This window comes from Euprymna scolopes, chromosome 27 (assembly GCF_053919585.1).
Source record: "Euprymna scolopes isolate OS-2025 chromosome 27, ASM5391958v1, whole genome shotgun sequence".
Lineage (NCBI taxonomy): Eukaryota > Metazoa > Mollusca > Cephalopoda > Sepiida > Sepiolidae > Euprymna > Euprymna scolopes.
This window is the reverse complement of record NC_136508.1, coordinates 40086306-40103353: the sequence shown is the minus strand read 5'-3', so window position 1 is coordinate 40103353 and position 17048 is coordinate 40086306. Positions and strand designations below refer to the sequence as shown.

Below are 17048 nucleotides of genomic sequence, written 5' to 3'. Positions count from 1 at the left end.
TATATACAAAAATGAAATAACGTGATGTAATAAAATGAATTTAAATGAAAATTCTATTTAAAAAATAATCACAAAGTTAAATCCTCCACAATACCTTTCGGTTTCTCCGTAAAAAATCATTTTTATATTTTGTTAATAATTAAAAAATAAAATAAAATAAATAAATAAATAAATAATTATTTCACGAATCTTCAAAATTTGAACGGAATTTCCAAGCGTTTAAACTGTCGAAAAGAAAGTCATTTCTTAGAAATTATTTCTGGCTTTAAAACTCTTAACAAATCCGCATGTATTAAAAGACTTAAAGTTTTGGAAGCTGTTTACGTCTAATAATTTTATAAAAAGTGATTAGAAATCACCGTACTTTAATAAAATTTTTTAAAAGTTTTAATAATTTGGTTCTAATTAAACCAAATTATTTCTGAAAGTAACGTTTAATGACTCAACTATACCGTAATAATTCAATTTGACTTTCAAAATCCTAGTTAAAAATAATTTTATAACGAAAATAAACGCGGCACTTAAAAAACACAGAAAAACAATAAAACAGAACAAAAATTAAAATAAAAAAGATTCCCGGGGAAACGTCGGATATGTAAAGCAACTTTAAAGATTATCTGAAAGTGTCTAGCGTTTACAACGAAACGAAACGAAACAGGAAGAAAAAAAAAAAAGCAGACAACGTGACATTTCAGGTTTTTTATTCACTAAAAGTTTCGGGCTATTGTAACGAAACGAAACACGGAAGCCATTTCATTTCATGTTTTGCATTCACCCTTCGTCTCTACGCGGATCTTACCCGGGAATACAACCACGGAAGGTAGGTGGCCGAAGTTGTTATTAATTTTGTTTAATTTTTAACTCGTCCTCGCCTCACCAATCCCGTGGGGTTATTTTAGCTGAGAAAGAAAGAAAGAAAATAGTAAAAAAAAGGAAACATGGAAAGTAAGTAATTATCACCATTTAAAATATTTCATCTGTGTGTGTGCGCGTTATTTTTAGCGAACCGGCTTTACCAAGGCAAAAGACGATTACCGCGGTTGTTAAAAATGTAAGCATGGTTTGGTTTCATTCTCTGAATTGATGCTTTCATATTGTTAGAACTACAACAATAATAATTGTTTCATTTCACTATGCTTCCATTGTTTTGCAGATGCAGTAATTTATTAACAATATTATCGGACTTCAGTCATAACGGTAAATAAGGAGTTGGCACCATTCTGTATAGAGATAATTCCAATAATGCTGTTTACCGTTTTATTACTATGTTTCTGTTAACAAAAGTGCGTGACTGCTTCTGGCGTGTCTGTGTATACGTTTCTCGTCTCTACGTGACTGAGATATTAATTGTTATTTATTTACTTCCCCACGAGATCAATATGTGACACAAGGTTGTTTTTTAATGTACAGAAAAACCAGTTTCCCAAAAGAGGGCACTCTGGAAGTAGGTAAAATTAAAAAAATTGCCTTAGCATAGAAGGGCCAAGGGGTTCCCTTCCATTGACTAAGGACAAATTAACTTGAGCACCAGAACAGATACTACAGTCTGATCTTAGCCCGAAGGCTGTATCTACTTTTTCTATTTTGACACGTTAGACTGGCACATTATTTTTCTTAATTTATTAATAAATAAAATATATATATATATATATATATTGGTGCTAATGCAGAGTAATCCGCGCTATTTTTTAAATCGTATTTCCACGTTCAATTAAAGTTTTATGCTATGTTTTTTTTTTTATTCAATTGTAAGGTTAAAGTACAGAATAGGTACAAAACACCCCCCTCCCCATGTTAAGAATGGCTTTTTAAATAATAACGTTATTATTTCAGCACGGTACCTTCTCTACATAAATACCCTAAATTTAATTCTATTTTAAAGAAACGAAATTAAATCCATTATAATGCATTTCGTTTTTTTCTTTATTTGTAAACAAAGTCAGCCATGTTATGTTTTAATCTCTTGTTTTTAGTCGAAATCAATGAATTAATTCGAAATTTGAAAGAAATTTAAAAGCATTGTAACTGTCGAATAGAAATTTACTTAAACTGTCATTTTTAGCAAATTCTCATTAAAAGAATAGAAATAAATACTTTACGTACAATTTTGGAATCAGAGATGAAAAAATTACCTGAACACCACCATTATATTTTATAACAATTTAATTCAATTAATATTTTAATGGCACAGTAACAATGAAATTAAACTTAAAATAATGAGAGTAAAAAAGACTCCCGGGCAACGTCGGTTAGGAACATCTAGTATGGTAATTGATATAAAAAACATTTTGCTTCTTTAATTTTTTTTTTTTTTGTATTCATGAAGTTTTGGAAGGTGCAAGGAATTTTTAGAAAGGATTTTCAAGTTAAATTCTTTTTCTTTCTTTTTTCTTTGACATCGTTTGTTTATTAAATTGTTAGATGGAAGTACAGAATGGTAAACCAAGCCCCCTCTTTATGTTAAGAATGGGTTTCTTAATGTTATTTCAGCACGGCCCGGAAACTACACAAGTAGCTTAAATTTATTTGTGAATAATGGTGATTTAAAGGAAGAGAATAAGATCAATTCTTTAAGAGGAAACTTACCGGGATAATGCAAAGCTCGGCAAATTGTTTTTGGAGCTTATAGAGAAGAAAAACATATATATTCATTTATTCAATAAGGGTATACATCAATTTTGTTTTATTTCTTTATTTTATCCGTGTCAAGCCGGCCTAATAGTTATCGTACTTGACTCATTGACTCACTGTCTACGTTTTGATTTCCATCTCAGCTCGAGTATTTTTTCTCTACAAGAAATGAACTGTTTAAAAAAAACAACAAAAAAAAATAATGCTCACATGCACATGTCTCAGTTTCTTTTCGTTATTTATTTTATTTATTTATTTTATTTATTTTAAAGGAATTTAGATTACGTTTAATTCAGGGCAAGGTTGAGTACATCTGCTAGTATTTATATAATTTTCTTTTTGTATCATTAAAAAAAAAAAAGTTTCTTTTTTCGTTTTGTGATGATTTTCGACATTTGTCAATACCTGTATTTATAAAACTGCCAGACAAGATCGCGTGTATGTTTGCGTTTCTCGCTCATTAGTTACGCACTATTAATCGAATATTTATCTAAAGTTCGGGGAGGTATATTAAAACGAATTTTAAAAGAAAATTGTAAACATGACTTTTTTTTTTTTTGTACTCATAGAGAGCCATTCGGGCTGAAATAAATGTTATTTAAAAAGCCATTCTTAACATGGGGAGAGGGTGTTTTGTACCTATTCTGTACTTTAACCTTACAACTGATTAAAAAAAAACAACATAAAACTTTAATTAAACGTGGAAATACGATTTAAAAAAAATAGCGCGGATCACTCTCTGCATTAGCACCATTTTTTTTTTTTTTTTTTTTTTTTTTTTTTAATTATTCCTCAAGCCGGATAAACACAGCGGTGCTTTTGCATTTATTGTACCGCATTGTTTATTTATTTAATAGTATTTTCAAGTTAAATTCGAGTTTTACGATATCTTTGTTAAACTTTTTAGGTGAAAGTACAGAATAGTTACAAAACGCCCTCCCTTCCTCATCTTAAGAATGGCTTTCTAAATAACATTTCAGCACGGTAACATAAGTACCAATACAGACAGCGTGTATTAAATGTTATGTTTTTATTAAAATCAGAAAATAATTTCAGGTAAAACTCGGCAATGATCTAAGGGAAAACCGTTTTAATTATATATATATATATATATATATATATATATATGCATTTTTTTTTATTTGCTCGCAAATTAAAATTTCGTATAAGAATAATAAAAAATGTTTACCTTTTTGGTGCTAGTGCACTTACTGACCAGCGCTATTTTTTAAATCGTATTTCCAAGTTTAATTAAAGTTTTCTGTTTCTTTATTCAATTGTAAGGTACAAAATAGGTACAAAACACCCCTCCTCATGTTAAGAATGGCTTTTTAAATAATGTTATTTCAGCACGGATCAATTAGTGCATGCATGAGTACCACTTTTTTTTTTTTTTATTTCGAAAGTTTTTTTATTCTGGCAGCTGTGGCATTTATTTTGCTCTCAACAATTCAATCTTCAAAATGTATTTTTTTTTTTAACTTACATTTTGTAAATGTTTAAAATCAATTATTCCACTAAAATAGTCAAATGTAATTAACCTTTTTTCTCTTTGTAATTTCACCTAACAATTTAATAAAGATATCGTAAAACGTGAATTCCACTTAAAACTAGCACGGTAACAAAAGTGCATAAGCACCTTTATTTTTTACGAATAGAAATATCCGACGTTGCCCAGGATATAATGAGAAAATCTACGCCCTCTCGCGTCCAATCCATAACCTATTCTATTATTTTTAATTTTTTGGGGGGTTATTCGAAAAAGTTGTCAAAAAAACATGTATAACAAATAAATCCTATCAAAGGCAAGATAAGTTACTTTTCTACCAAACTGGATATAATTTTTCGTGTTTTTATTCAATTCAGCTCGAAAAACATGCAGTGTTTACCGATGTATTGGAAAATTCAAAATGGCGACCAACTATCTCTTAAACACGGTAAGTTCGGGGAAAGGTGTTATAAATAATAAACTAGACAAAATACTGTTAGAAATTCGCTCAATATATATTACCGTGACATAGGTTGACATATATTCGGTGTTTTTTTTAATAGTATTTTATCTAGTTTATTATTTATAGCACCTTTTCTCGAACTTACCGTGTTAAAGAGATAGTCGGCCGCCATTTTGAATTTTTCAATACATCGGTAAACACTGCATGTTTTTCGAGCTGAATAAACATTAAAAACACAAAAGAAAATATCCAGTTTGGTAGAAAAGTAACTTATCTTGCCTTTGATAACATTTGTTATATATTTGTTTTTTGACAACTTTTTCGAATCTGTGTACAGTAATACAAACCCTTTTTTTTTTTTTTTTTATACATGTTTTAGTTTTACAATTTTGTGTTCTGCGAGACCTATAGTACTCAAAATTGCTTGATTGGATAAAAGATATAAACAAGAAAGCGTGCATCATGGTCCCCCGTGAGTGCACAGTGAACGAGACATAAAAAATGACTTAGTTCAGCATTTAGCCTCAAAAGTCCCCAGGGGACGTCCAATCATGGTGAAAATGAACAAAGTGTAGTTTTAGGCCTATGTACATTTAGTGTAGTTTTAGGCCTATGTACATTTAGTGTAGTTTTAGGCCTATGTACATTTAGTGTAGTTTTAGGCCTATGTACATTTAGTGTAGTTTTAGGCCTATGTACATTTAGTGTAGTTTTAGGCCTATGTACATTTAGTGTAGTTTTAGGCCTATGTACATTTAGTGTAGTTTTAGGCCTATGTACATTTAGTGTAGTTTTAGGCCTATGTACATTTAGTGTAGTTTTAGGCCTATGTACATTTAGTGTAGTTTTAGGCCTATGTACATTTAGTGTAGTTTTAGGCCTATGTACATTTAGTGTAGTTTTAGGCCTATGTACATTTAGTGTAGTTTTAGGCCTATGTACATTTAGTGTAGTTTTAGGCCTATGTACATTTAGTGTAGTTTTAGGCCTATGTACATTTGAGTTCTGCAGAACTTCTGCACCATGCAAAAAAAAAAAAAAAAAGACTAGGTCGAATTAGTCCCCAAGGCCCTTTAACATATTTAAATTTGAGTTAAGCACCATGCAAAACTGCTAACTATACATACACAGAAAATTTTGGACAAATATGGTAAAATAGTCCCAAAAATGAAATGTTGTTAGCCCTAAAAGAGTCCCTGGGGCACACTCAAGAGTTATCGCGAAGTATCAGTTAGTTAAAACTTTTCCGGAAGTTTTATAAAAATCCAAGGCATCAATTTTTTTAATAAGCACAAAAGTGCCAATTTTAGCCATTTTAACCCGAAAGGTACTCCTAAGGGGGCAACCAGAGTTTTCCCGGAAAATCCGTTCTGTTTTTTTTACTCGTATCATGTTTAATGTTTGGGCAAAATTTCAAAGAATTCAAAGGCGTTGTTATTGAGAAAAGTGCGGACAGACGTACGGACAAGGGTGAATTTACAGGTCCACCCTCCTTTTTTCGGGGGACCAATAAAGTGACATTAATTGGAATAAATTAGGGTAAATTTAACCTATCAAGCGACATCCTGCGTTTTCCCTAAATCGAGGAACCACTTATGTCCCAGGCCTGAACAAGTCAAATACGGCCTAAAGATAGTACTTTTGCCACATCTGGGGTGGGGCCCCTAAAAGCATCCTTTCTTGCCTTAGGGTACAGGACCTCCTTTCAAAATTTGGTGAGCATTTTTTGCAGGCCAGTGCCCCTTCTCAGGAGGTTCTGACTTCTCACTCTCCGACGCTGGTGGCAAAGTTTTTGCAGTCGAAGAGAACCAAACAGTCTCCTTCTTTCTCACAGAGGATAACGTTGCGAGTCTGTGTCTGCTCTATCGATACCTTATTGGTAGGTGTTCTACTGAGCTCTAATCTATGGTTTCTCACCACAAAACGTTGACAACAAATACTAGCCTAGCTGAAACACGCCAACAACTTTCCCTTACTTCCTATTTTGCCCAAAACTAAACCAAAATTTAATGAGCAAAGTCTTTGCTAGAACTGTCCGTTTGTGGAACGCAATGCCGCTTGCCTGCTTCCTGATTGACTATAACGAGCCGTCCTCTGATATAATCTTGCCCTACTCAAGTTCCACCGTGACTGATCTTGTCTCACCATATACCTTATCCTTGATTGGTCCCCAGACCTTGACAAATAGTGACCTTCCAAGTAAAAAAAAAAAAAAAAAAAAAAAAAAAAACTGAACCCTTTATCATTGACATTTTTGAATTTCAAAAATGTTTAGAGTAAATACATTTTTTCATTGATGTCAGTGCTAAAACTTGTGTTTATAACTCGAAAATTTGAACTTGATTAATCGCCCTTCCTTAACTACACCTTTCCAGAGTAAAGAATGCAACTATATTTGTATATTTTGGCAGCGAGTCATTATTCAAGCACGTCTGATTGAACACGACAGTTATTTTTTTCTGATTTTTCTGGATATCTTTTCAATTCGCCGAGCGGTCTTTTTTTAATTTATTTCAGCTGGCATGTTGTATATAATGGCGCCCAAAAGTTCAGCCATATTCTTCTCAAGCGCTTTCAAGTGCATCCGATCGTTGTCAGGCGCGATAACAACAATCGCTCCTGACGATGACACTTAAATGGGTAATAATGTTTTCACCTGAAATGCGTTGAAATTTGTACTAATTTCAACATGATCTGTATATAGGTAATAATGTTTTTACCTGAAATGCGTAGATTTAAAAGATCCCTAATCAATAAAAGCATTATATGATTTTACTTATTTCGACATGACACTTGGGTAAAAATGTTTACACCTGAAATGCGTTGGAATTTATACTAATTTCGACATAACATATAAGTAGGTTATGGTAATAAAAAAATTTTTCGAGAGGGGGTGGTTTAATGATTTTTAATTGATAAAAAGCGACCATGAAAGAGGTAATTCGTTTCTCATTAATTTATGATTCTTGTTTTTCTTTGTGACCACGGACGTACGGACAAGTAAATTAATATTTAGAAGATTTTACGTGACTGGAATAAAATAAAGTGATAATTAATATAAATCAACGCAAAAGTTGATTTAAAAATGAAAAGATTAATGGAACGCGAAAACATTTGAAATATCGACGAAAAGAAAAAGTGAAAATATTTTCTTTTTCACACAATTACGTTCACGTTATTTATTGATGAATGCGCGCGCATGCACGTTACACGTGTTTTAAATTTGTTTACCTTTTTCTGTCACCCCCCCCCCCGCGCATGAATTTGAGTTATCGGTCTTTCTCAACTAGCCCATTTCCGGATTTGTTTATGAAGGTGGCGAATTCTTGTATATGGCTTAAAAACACCCAATTAAAATTACAGAATTAAATAGACAATAAATAAATAAAAAAATAAATAAAACAAAATACTTAACATGGAGGTTTAATTGTTCCGACTAAAAGCAATTTTAATCCCAGCAAAACGGCGTTTAACATTTACTACTATATTGGATCCAATTTTTACAAGGACAAGTCTTTTTAAGTGGAAATAGCTCCAGAGAAGGTATGAAGCCACTTGATGTAAGGAGGTTAAAAAAAAAAAAAAAAAATTAACAGCTTAATAGATTTCGACTCTGAAAACAATTCTTCCTTCCTTTGTCAGAAACATCACTCATGGAGTGTGAGGACTAAAGGACAAAAAATAAGGATGCGAGACAAGATCGTTCTTTTTATTCTGAGAGAAAATCCAGCTACTTTTAAATAAAAATCTCACTAGGATCAAAGTGCAGTATCGGTTTTATTTCAGCCCATGATGTCTGCTCTTGTTTGAGAGTGTCTTTGTCATATCTTTAGAGGCGTTCTCACCGGGTAATGCTGACACGTTGGATTGACTTATTTTGAACCCATTCAAAGTGTTCCTCTTTTAGGGAGCTTGGTTCCCACACTTACAAAAAGAGGGCGCATCCCCCTCCTTCGAAAAAAAAATGGAGTAATGCATGGAAGCACATGTTTCTGTGACAGAACAGATGTTACACGTGATCTAGGAGAAATCTGAAGGTACAGAATAGTTAACCTCCCTACTCATGTTAAGAATGTTTCTAACTCATTTTTAATATGAGTTTGTTTTTTTGTTTTTTTTTTGTGGGTAGTGTCTTATTCTACTATTAACTATTCTATACTTTAGTTATTTAGAAAGCCGTTCTTAACATTTGATTCACATTTCCCACGAAATTAACCCAAAACAATTGCGTTAAAAAAACAATGTCAAGACAATTATTTACAAAGATCATTTGATTCATAATTCATTTATTTTAATAAAATATATCGACGAAACCAATTTAAATATTTAATATTTTTATACTTATGCAGAGAAGTTACCGTGCTAAAATAACCTTATTTAGAAAGCCATTCTTAATATGGTGAAGGGTGGGTGTTTTGTAACTATTCTGTATTTTCACCTAACAATTTAATAAACAAAAGATATCGTAAAAGTTGGATTTAATTTGAAAATACTATCTAAAAATAGCACGGTACCTTCTCTGCATAAGTACTTTTTTTTTTTTTTTGAAATTAAAAGAAAAAAAAAAAGAGTATTTTTAATGCCAAAGTTTTTTTTTTGTTTTTTTTTTTTTTGTAATTTAGTTATTAAGCAAGTCTCCATTCTGCCAGAGATACACATGGTGGGTTTTTAATGTGGAAAATTATTCCCCTTTACTCTTGGGGAGAGTGGTGACTGGTGAGCACTCTGAACGGTATGGGTAATAAACCACCCTCTCTTCCCGACCAGAGAAGGTAATGCTTGACAGGATGTCCTCCTGGAACTGAACCGAACCCACTCCTCTCTGATGTTAACCCGAGGGTCCGTATGTTAAATATCCATCCTTTGTTTTCCGCCAATTGGTTTACCTGGCTTGTCGATAGCAGTAGGTCCTCCCCGTTCCACTTAGGCGAAACTATTTTCAAGGCTGTTTTAATTAGAGTCTCTGGTCTCCCCCCTTCCCTTAGTTTGTTGAGACATGCGAAATAACGTTTCCGCTGTTTCGGTTGAACTGTATTTTAAGCATGGGAATTTTCTTTTTTTTCAATGTTGCGATTATGTGAAATATGCAATTTTATAACCTTAAATTCTCCGTGGAAAATAAAAAGCTTAGCGATATGACTGTGAAATGTCGTTTGGTTGGGAAAACATTCACGCACGTAGACACACAAGAAAATGTCGTTTGTTTCACTATATAACCAATTATGTCGATTTAACGTTGGATATAAGAGATTTAAGAGAGAAAAAATAAAAAAATGATTTCTTGAGTCATTTAAGGTTACATTTTTTTTTTTTTTTGTAGACCACAAAACCAAACGTCTATAATATAAATCTCACCTGCCTGTTCAAATGTATGTTTGTATGTCTGCCTAAACTTTCGACAAAGGCAACTGATTTTCATGACATCAGTATCGTTTTGAAGCTCGATCCTTGGGACACCAAATATCCAAAAATTGGCTGAAAACAATTCTTTCACCCTTAACTGGGCACTTTTTTACAGGGAGGGGTCGCTTTTTTCGCCGATATTTTCGAAAGTCATCCCCTCTTTTCGATTGACTAGCTTTAATTTAAACCTTCGTCACTTCCGGTTTGGCGATGGACGCCACGGCAAAGACGTCACATTTTTTTTTTTTTTTTTTTTTTGCTCAACACACACCCCAAAACACTCGGGCACCCATAAATATGAAACTTTTTAAAACCCGTTAAAGATGCAAAAATATTTTACTAAAAGAAAGAAAAATATGATTCAATTTTTTTAATTTTTTTTTTATATAAGTTGAAACATTTAATTTCGGACCGTAACTAATCCATTTTCAGCGAGTGAAAGAGTTCTAGCAAATGTGTAGTTTAGCAGCGTAAATTATTTGACAGACAAAAAGTTATAAAAACTATTTTTATATAAAACACATTAGACCCAAAGTCTGAAATAAAACCGGAAAAAAAATCCATTTTATTTTTTCATTTTTATTAGACTAAATGTCCGATAATCGAGGCTGTCATATTGCTTTTAAAATTTAGCCATTCTATGACAGATCGGCCTTTTTATGGCCAAATTTGGCCTTTTTTTTTTTTTTTTTTTTTTTTTTTTACGCTCTTGGAGCTGTTTTGACGGCAGAGCATAAAAAAGGGCCAGATTTGGCCTTAAAAAAGACCAATCTGTCAAACCTTAGAAAGGTCACATTTTAAAAACAATATGGTGGCCTCTATTGTGGTACATTTAGTCTGATAAATGTTGAAAAAATGAAAAAATTTCTCGGGTTTCGTCGCAACGTTTCGGACAGTGTTATTTTCGACCGTACATCTTGTCGAACATGGGGAATCTTTATAGAATTTCGAATGCACACTTATAGCATAACGGATAAAAGTTCTAAGTAATAAGTTCTCACTCACAGTCTTCTGGAGGTTGAAGGTTCAATTTCAGAGCTATCAATACTAAAAATATAATTACAAATTCTTCTAGATTTGTCATTGTTAACAAAACAAGAGTAGACTTTACTTGTGGATGAAAAAAGGTTCCGTTCGAAATTTTGCAAAGATTCCAAAGTTACACCGGATTCATCTGAAGAAGGTCGGAGGTTATATCAATTGAAACATTGTGTGAATAGCACGCAAGATGAGAACAGGGAAACCTACCTCAGTCTATTCGTACTTCTATCTTCAGGATAGAACAGAATAGCTTTGTTCCAGAGTAAACATTGCCATCATCCTAGGCATTACCTCCTCCTTTCGGTGGGAGGAATTTGTTGTATATTTACTGTAGTTTGAGGTACCCTTATTCGTGTTCCTATCCAGAAATTCTATTTCTGAGGGACAGTAGGATTTCTCACCCCTAACACATTTGAAACCGATCTTGTGTCGAACTTTGTCATTGCTGGGAGGCAAGTAAATAAAAATCCCTATTTGCTTTTCCTCCCCATGAGGATGCTTAGACACATCTTCCAAAAACTGCCTCTCTGGATTGGGACAAAAGGAGAAATTACCTCAGTCTAGAAGGATTTATATTTTCATTGATTGAGAACAGAAAAATGAAGTGTAGAACAGATACTACATTTTGCTCATAGCCCAAATAAGTCATTTGCATTCAAATTTTAAGAATCTGATATTTTCCCCCATTCAATAGCGCTCTCTCTCTCTCTCTTTGAGGAAGCTTCTTTGATAAGTTCCTGGAACTGATCTTCATCCAAGACTTGAAACAGAAGACTTACAGTTGCTAAAGTCCATGGAAAAATGGTCGAATCATTCTACTGCTCCAGAAAGTATCTAACTCCGGACAAAAAAGGTCTACATATCCAAGAGTCAAATGATTCCTGATGGAGTACTGTCGCCACATTTGGGGAGATGCTACTCTGAGCACCTGCTTTGACAGAGTATAAAACCAACTTCGAAGTCTAGTGGAGAAATTTTCTTTTCTCTTCCCTACTGTCTCTTTCTCTTAGAAGAGACATTGCTAGTTCTAGTTCATAGTTAGTTCTCTGTTTATGTCGAAATTAGTATCAGTTGCAAAAATTACGAAAAATGATCCAGTAGAAGATGTGCTAGATGGATTTTTAACAAACTAGCGAGCACCGTATAGTTTCTTGTAATATTTTTTTTTTCTGCTCGAATCTTTTAAAAATTACACTAAAAACTGAAACTTTTTGGTTAGGTCTGATGTGAAAATAAGTTGGCAGGTTGACCACATAACCGGTTTAAATTCTCTCCATGATTGCTATCTAATTGCATTTCTACTTAACTCTAAACAGGATTTTTAGCGCAGGTGCATAAAACAATGTTGTCAAGCCTGTTCTGTTTACTTCAACAAAACTTCCTTTTAATTCTGGGAATATTCTCCTTGTTCAAAACTAGCAGGGAGTCCCGACGTTGGGCGGGATTAAATGATGAGCAACGAATGTTTAAAACTTCCATATTTTTATCAACATCGAAATCAGTAAAATCACCCATTTTTCAATCAATCGATTATAAGGGTAAAATTGCTCCAAAATCATCTATTCATTTGTTCACACTTTTTTTTTTTTTTTTTTTTTCAATAACCACACCTTGGATTTTTTTTTTTTTTTTTTAAATTTTGCACAAATATTAGTCCTAGTGAAAGTAATTTTGTTTACTCATGGAAGGGGACCTCGCATGCTCGGCTCTTTCATAAGAGAAACACATTGCTATTTAATTTACATGAGTGTTCTATATTCTAACTCTTACAACTACTAATGGTCGGATCTGTTCTCAACCAGCGAATTGAATTATATCAGCCCTTTCTCTTTTTCAACATTTAATTATTTCTGTCATTGCCATGTACTTGGATATGTGCAGCAGTCATAAATATTGAAAAAAGCTTTTCTTGCGGATAGCAACCCCTGCAAGATAACTTTTTTGTTCAATATATATTTTGTCTTTTTCAAAATTTTATTTATTTTAAATAAAAATATCAATCTAAAGATTAATTAAAGTTTTGTGAATATATAAATGTAATATAGTGGAGATAAGCGCGTGGGGAAAGTATTATCAGCAGCAGCAAAGGATGGCTGGCTTGTGAAGAGATTATCAACAGCCGAAGAAAAACGGATATGCAAAATTAGGAAGTGTGCGCAAGACGAAGAAAAAAGGGGAAAATATACCACATGCTTTGGGCAGAAGCAAAGTGGACGTCGAAGAGAATGGACGTGTAAAGTTGAAGACGAGAATGGGCTGGCTGAGCCCAGCATGTGGTCGGAAGAAAGGCGTGAGAGACTTAGTTGGTGCTGAAAGTAACAGTAATAAATTGCTTTTGTTAAAAAAGAAAAAAAAAAATGCAGACCCGGATTTTTATTTTTTTTGTTTGTTTGTAATGGCAACGTTACAAATTTATTTATCTATTTTTTTTTTTTTTTTTTTTTTTTTTTACAAAGTCACCACTTCTCAAGGTCCAGAGGCCACTCGAGGATAAGAGTTAAAGAGAGTACAGTAGTCAATGGGACAATATCATAGTAATCGTTAGTAGTGTAAATTTGGTAAATTGATTACTTAAGGGGAACGGCTCATCAAGAACTTGTTTAAGGTGGACTTGAAAACGACCATATTATAGTCAGCAGGAAAAGGGAAGAGAGGATCCATGGGTGTGCAGTTCTAAGAAAAAAAGCTTTGTTCATGAAATCTACGTTAAGGTTTAGGTGCAGATAAAGAGTGGGGGAAATTATTGATAGTGTTTTCAGCTAGACGAGTGTTTCTTGTGAATGTTTTTTGTCTCAAACGTGCCAAGACGAAGGTTAAACCGGTTTCGATCAAAATCTGTCATTTTCTTAGTAAAGCCGGCTGGGGTCCTTGTTACATACATCGTCCAAATTTTGAAGTATTTAAACTTTCGAATAGAAATTTATACTTCCGAAAACTCCTGTACTTAATCTATTACGTGTCCTTTACATTTATTCATTGACTTGATATATAGAAGAGCCGCATGTCCATGCCACAAGAGTCTCTTGGATTGGTAAACTTTCCTTCGGGAAATTTGTGGCATATCCTTAATTGACAATCTTGTTGAAAAAAAGGATTCATCAGAGAAGCCAACAAACAACTGAGAAAAAAAATCAAATATACAATTAATAAATGTTATCCTAGTTAATAAGAGTTACTTTAGTACCTCACTGTCTTATTTGTGTTGTAAGTAGTTTTAAATGCTTTTTTTTTTTTCATCTCAAATATTTAGTTTTTATGAACAGTTTCACAAACAAGATGGCAGCTTACAGCGTTCTTCATGATTAAACAAACCTGCCGCCTTGTTTGTAAAACCGCTTGTAAAAACTGAATATTTTAAATTAAAAAAGAGCATTTAAAAATACTTTAAAACACAAAAACACGAGCCAGGTAAGTACAAAAGTAACTTTTATTGGCTATGGTAACATTTATTCATTATTTTTATTTATTGTATATTTGATTGATTATTTTTTTTTTTAACCTTTTCTTTCATTTGTTGGCTTCTCGATTGAATCCCCCCCCCCAAAAGCCCGGCTCTTTTTACCCATCATTCAGCTATTTGTTCAACTAGGAACACATCCTAACTGATGGCTGGTGAGCATATAGTGCCCTGCCTAACCATTAGGTGTACAATTATGTATGTATAGTCCTGGTCAAAATCATAAAACCACTTAAGTAAGCGTTTACGCATATTATCGAATTTTTAATCAAACAAATGCTTGAAACCATTGCCAAAAGGAAAAATATGATGGAAAAAAAATGAAATCTGCTTCATTCGAAACCTTAACCCTGATCTAATAATTATTTTTTAAAAAACAAGCAATAGTTTCAATCATTTTTTTGATTAAAAATTCGATAATATGCGTAAACGCTTACTTTAAGTGGTTTTATGATTTTGACCAGGACTCTGTGTGTGTATATGTATGTATGTATGTATGTATATATTTATATATATATATATATATATATGTGTGTGTGTATATATATATTGATTTTATTTATGTATTTATTTTGATTAGTGACTGCCAATCGATCAAAAACTGCTTTTTCTAAAGCTTATTAAAATCCGTTATTTCTGACTAACTTCTGGTTTTACCAGAAAAATAAAACCCTGAAGTTTATTATGTTAAAAGCAGAATAATATAATAGTAATACTTTTCTATAATTTTTAATAGAATTTGAAGTTTAAAATTTTTCAAAAAACGCGTTTGACCCAGTTTTCGATGAATTTCAAGAAAACATTTTTTAAAAAGGTTTTTGAATTAAACTAACTTTTTTATTTCTAAATAAAATTTAATATGATTGGCTATAAGAATATACAAAAATATTAGAATATAATTACCTTATATTTAAATAAATTGAAATATTTCAATTACTTTGCATGCTCTGGTACATTTTAGGAACCATGTGCTTACCACCGCCATCTTGGATTTTAGATATGGGAACACAGTCACGTGTAAATATTTATTTAAGCATTTTCATGAATTTTAATGTAAATAGACAGGTAAATACTATTTTTTTAAATGATTGAATTAAATTATAATTACAAACGCTGTTTATAGTGAAATATTTTATTTTTAGCTTTATATTCTCTCCTTCATAATAATTGATCAATCAAGCTTTAAATTTTTTCTAATACTTTTTAAAAGTAAAGAAAAACTGCTTTCTTTCTATTTTTACATCAAACGCAAATTTTGGGGATTATATTTCTCAGTTTTAATATCACTTTTAGTCAGTTTTTAATTTCATGATTAAAATCATTTTTCCTTTCTTATTTTCTAATTAATAATAACCAATGAACCACACTCTTTTTCCATAAACTAAATTGTACTGTATTTTCCCCAATTCTTTATTGCATAAATCAAGTTTACATACTTTCATTAGAATTTGGTGACCCTTGGGGGGGGGGGATGCAACTTGTTGGAATGTCGCAACAATCTACGGAAATCCATGTCTTCATAGTTATAGTTAATTTTGAAAAAGAGAGATAACAACTTTTTGTAAACCGTAACTGGCTTCGGTATCTTGAAAAACCGTAATACGCTTTTTTCTTTCTTTCTTTCTTTTTTTTTACAGTGATCACCACTTATCAAGGCCCGGAAGCCACTCAGGGATAAGGGTTATTGCAAGTACATTATGTTAGTGTGGAGATTTGATGAAGTGTTTAATTAAGGGGGCGGTTCATTAGGAATTTGTTAATATTGGACTTGAAGACATACAAGTTGTAGTCCGGAGGGAAGCAGGCAGACGGAACAGAGTTCCACAGGCGTGCAGTTCTAAGAAAGAAGCTTTGTTCATGGAATCCACGTTTTGATTTAGGCACAGATATAGAGTGGGGGCAATTTTCCACAGTGGATTCAGCTAGACGGGTGTTTTTCGTGAAAGATTGGCGAGGCTGATACAATTAATACTTATAATTTTCACACCCTGGATTTTTTTTTTTTTTTTTTTTTTAAGTATCTATTCTTTAAAGCATTCTTTGTGTACTGACACATGGAAAGTTTACACATTCTAAAATAAAATTTTTAATTTATTTTTAAAGATTTAAAAGTATGCCTATTTTAGCGTTTTCGTAAAAAAATGTTTTATCCTCATCTGAAAGATAATTATCTGATAACATATTCAATGAATCTCACACTTCAAAACACAAGATAAAAAAAAAAATTAAACACCTTCAAATTTCGGATTTCAATCTTCGATATCGAAGGCAATCTATGATTTTTGTTTTCTACACTCGTTCACCCTCCTACCACAAAATGAGTGTGTGCTTAGTGGATCGCTTGGACTTTAATGGGTCGAACAAGGGACAAATGAAGAGGGGGTATGAAGTCTTCAAAATACATTTATACAACGAATAAAAAGAAGTTACAACCATATAAAGTGCGTTCTTTACTTATTAATCGGTGAAAATTTTATATTGACTAGATAATTACCTGATTTTTGGTAGATTTTTAAAGATAAACTCTGAAAATAAAAAAAAAAAACACTCCATAAATTTGGCGA

The 17048-nt window shown here is 32.4% G+C and overlaps 1 protein-coding gene across 16 annotated transcripts in view; it reads left to right on the top strand.

The window, feature by feature from the left end:
* The first annotated feature begins 318 nt into the window (after positions 1-318).
* Positions 319-17048, top strand: part of LOC145248835 (pleckstrin homology-like domain family B member 2) — an 839292-nt gene continuing 822562 nt past the window's right edge. For 12 of the 16 annotated variants that reach the window (XM_080110546.1, XM_080110540.1, XM_080110537.1 and 9 more), the window contains exon 1: positions 319-820. The gene's annotated coding sequence lies outside the window, so the exon portion shown is untranslated. Of the gene's footprint in view, positions 1052-17048 lie in introns of all 16 variants that reach the window. The other 4 variants (XM_080110533.1, XM_080110538.1, XM_080110531.1 and 1 more) reach the window with 4 other exon arrangements.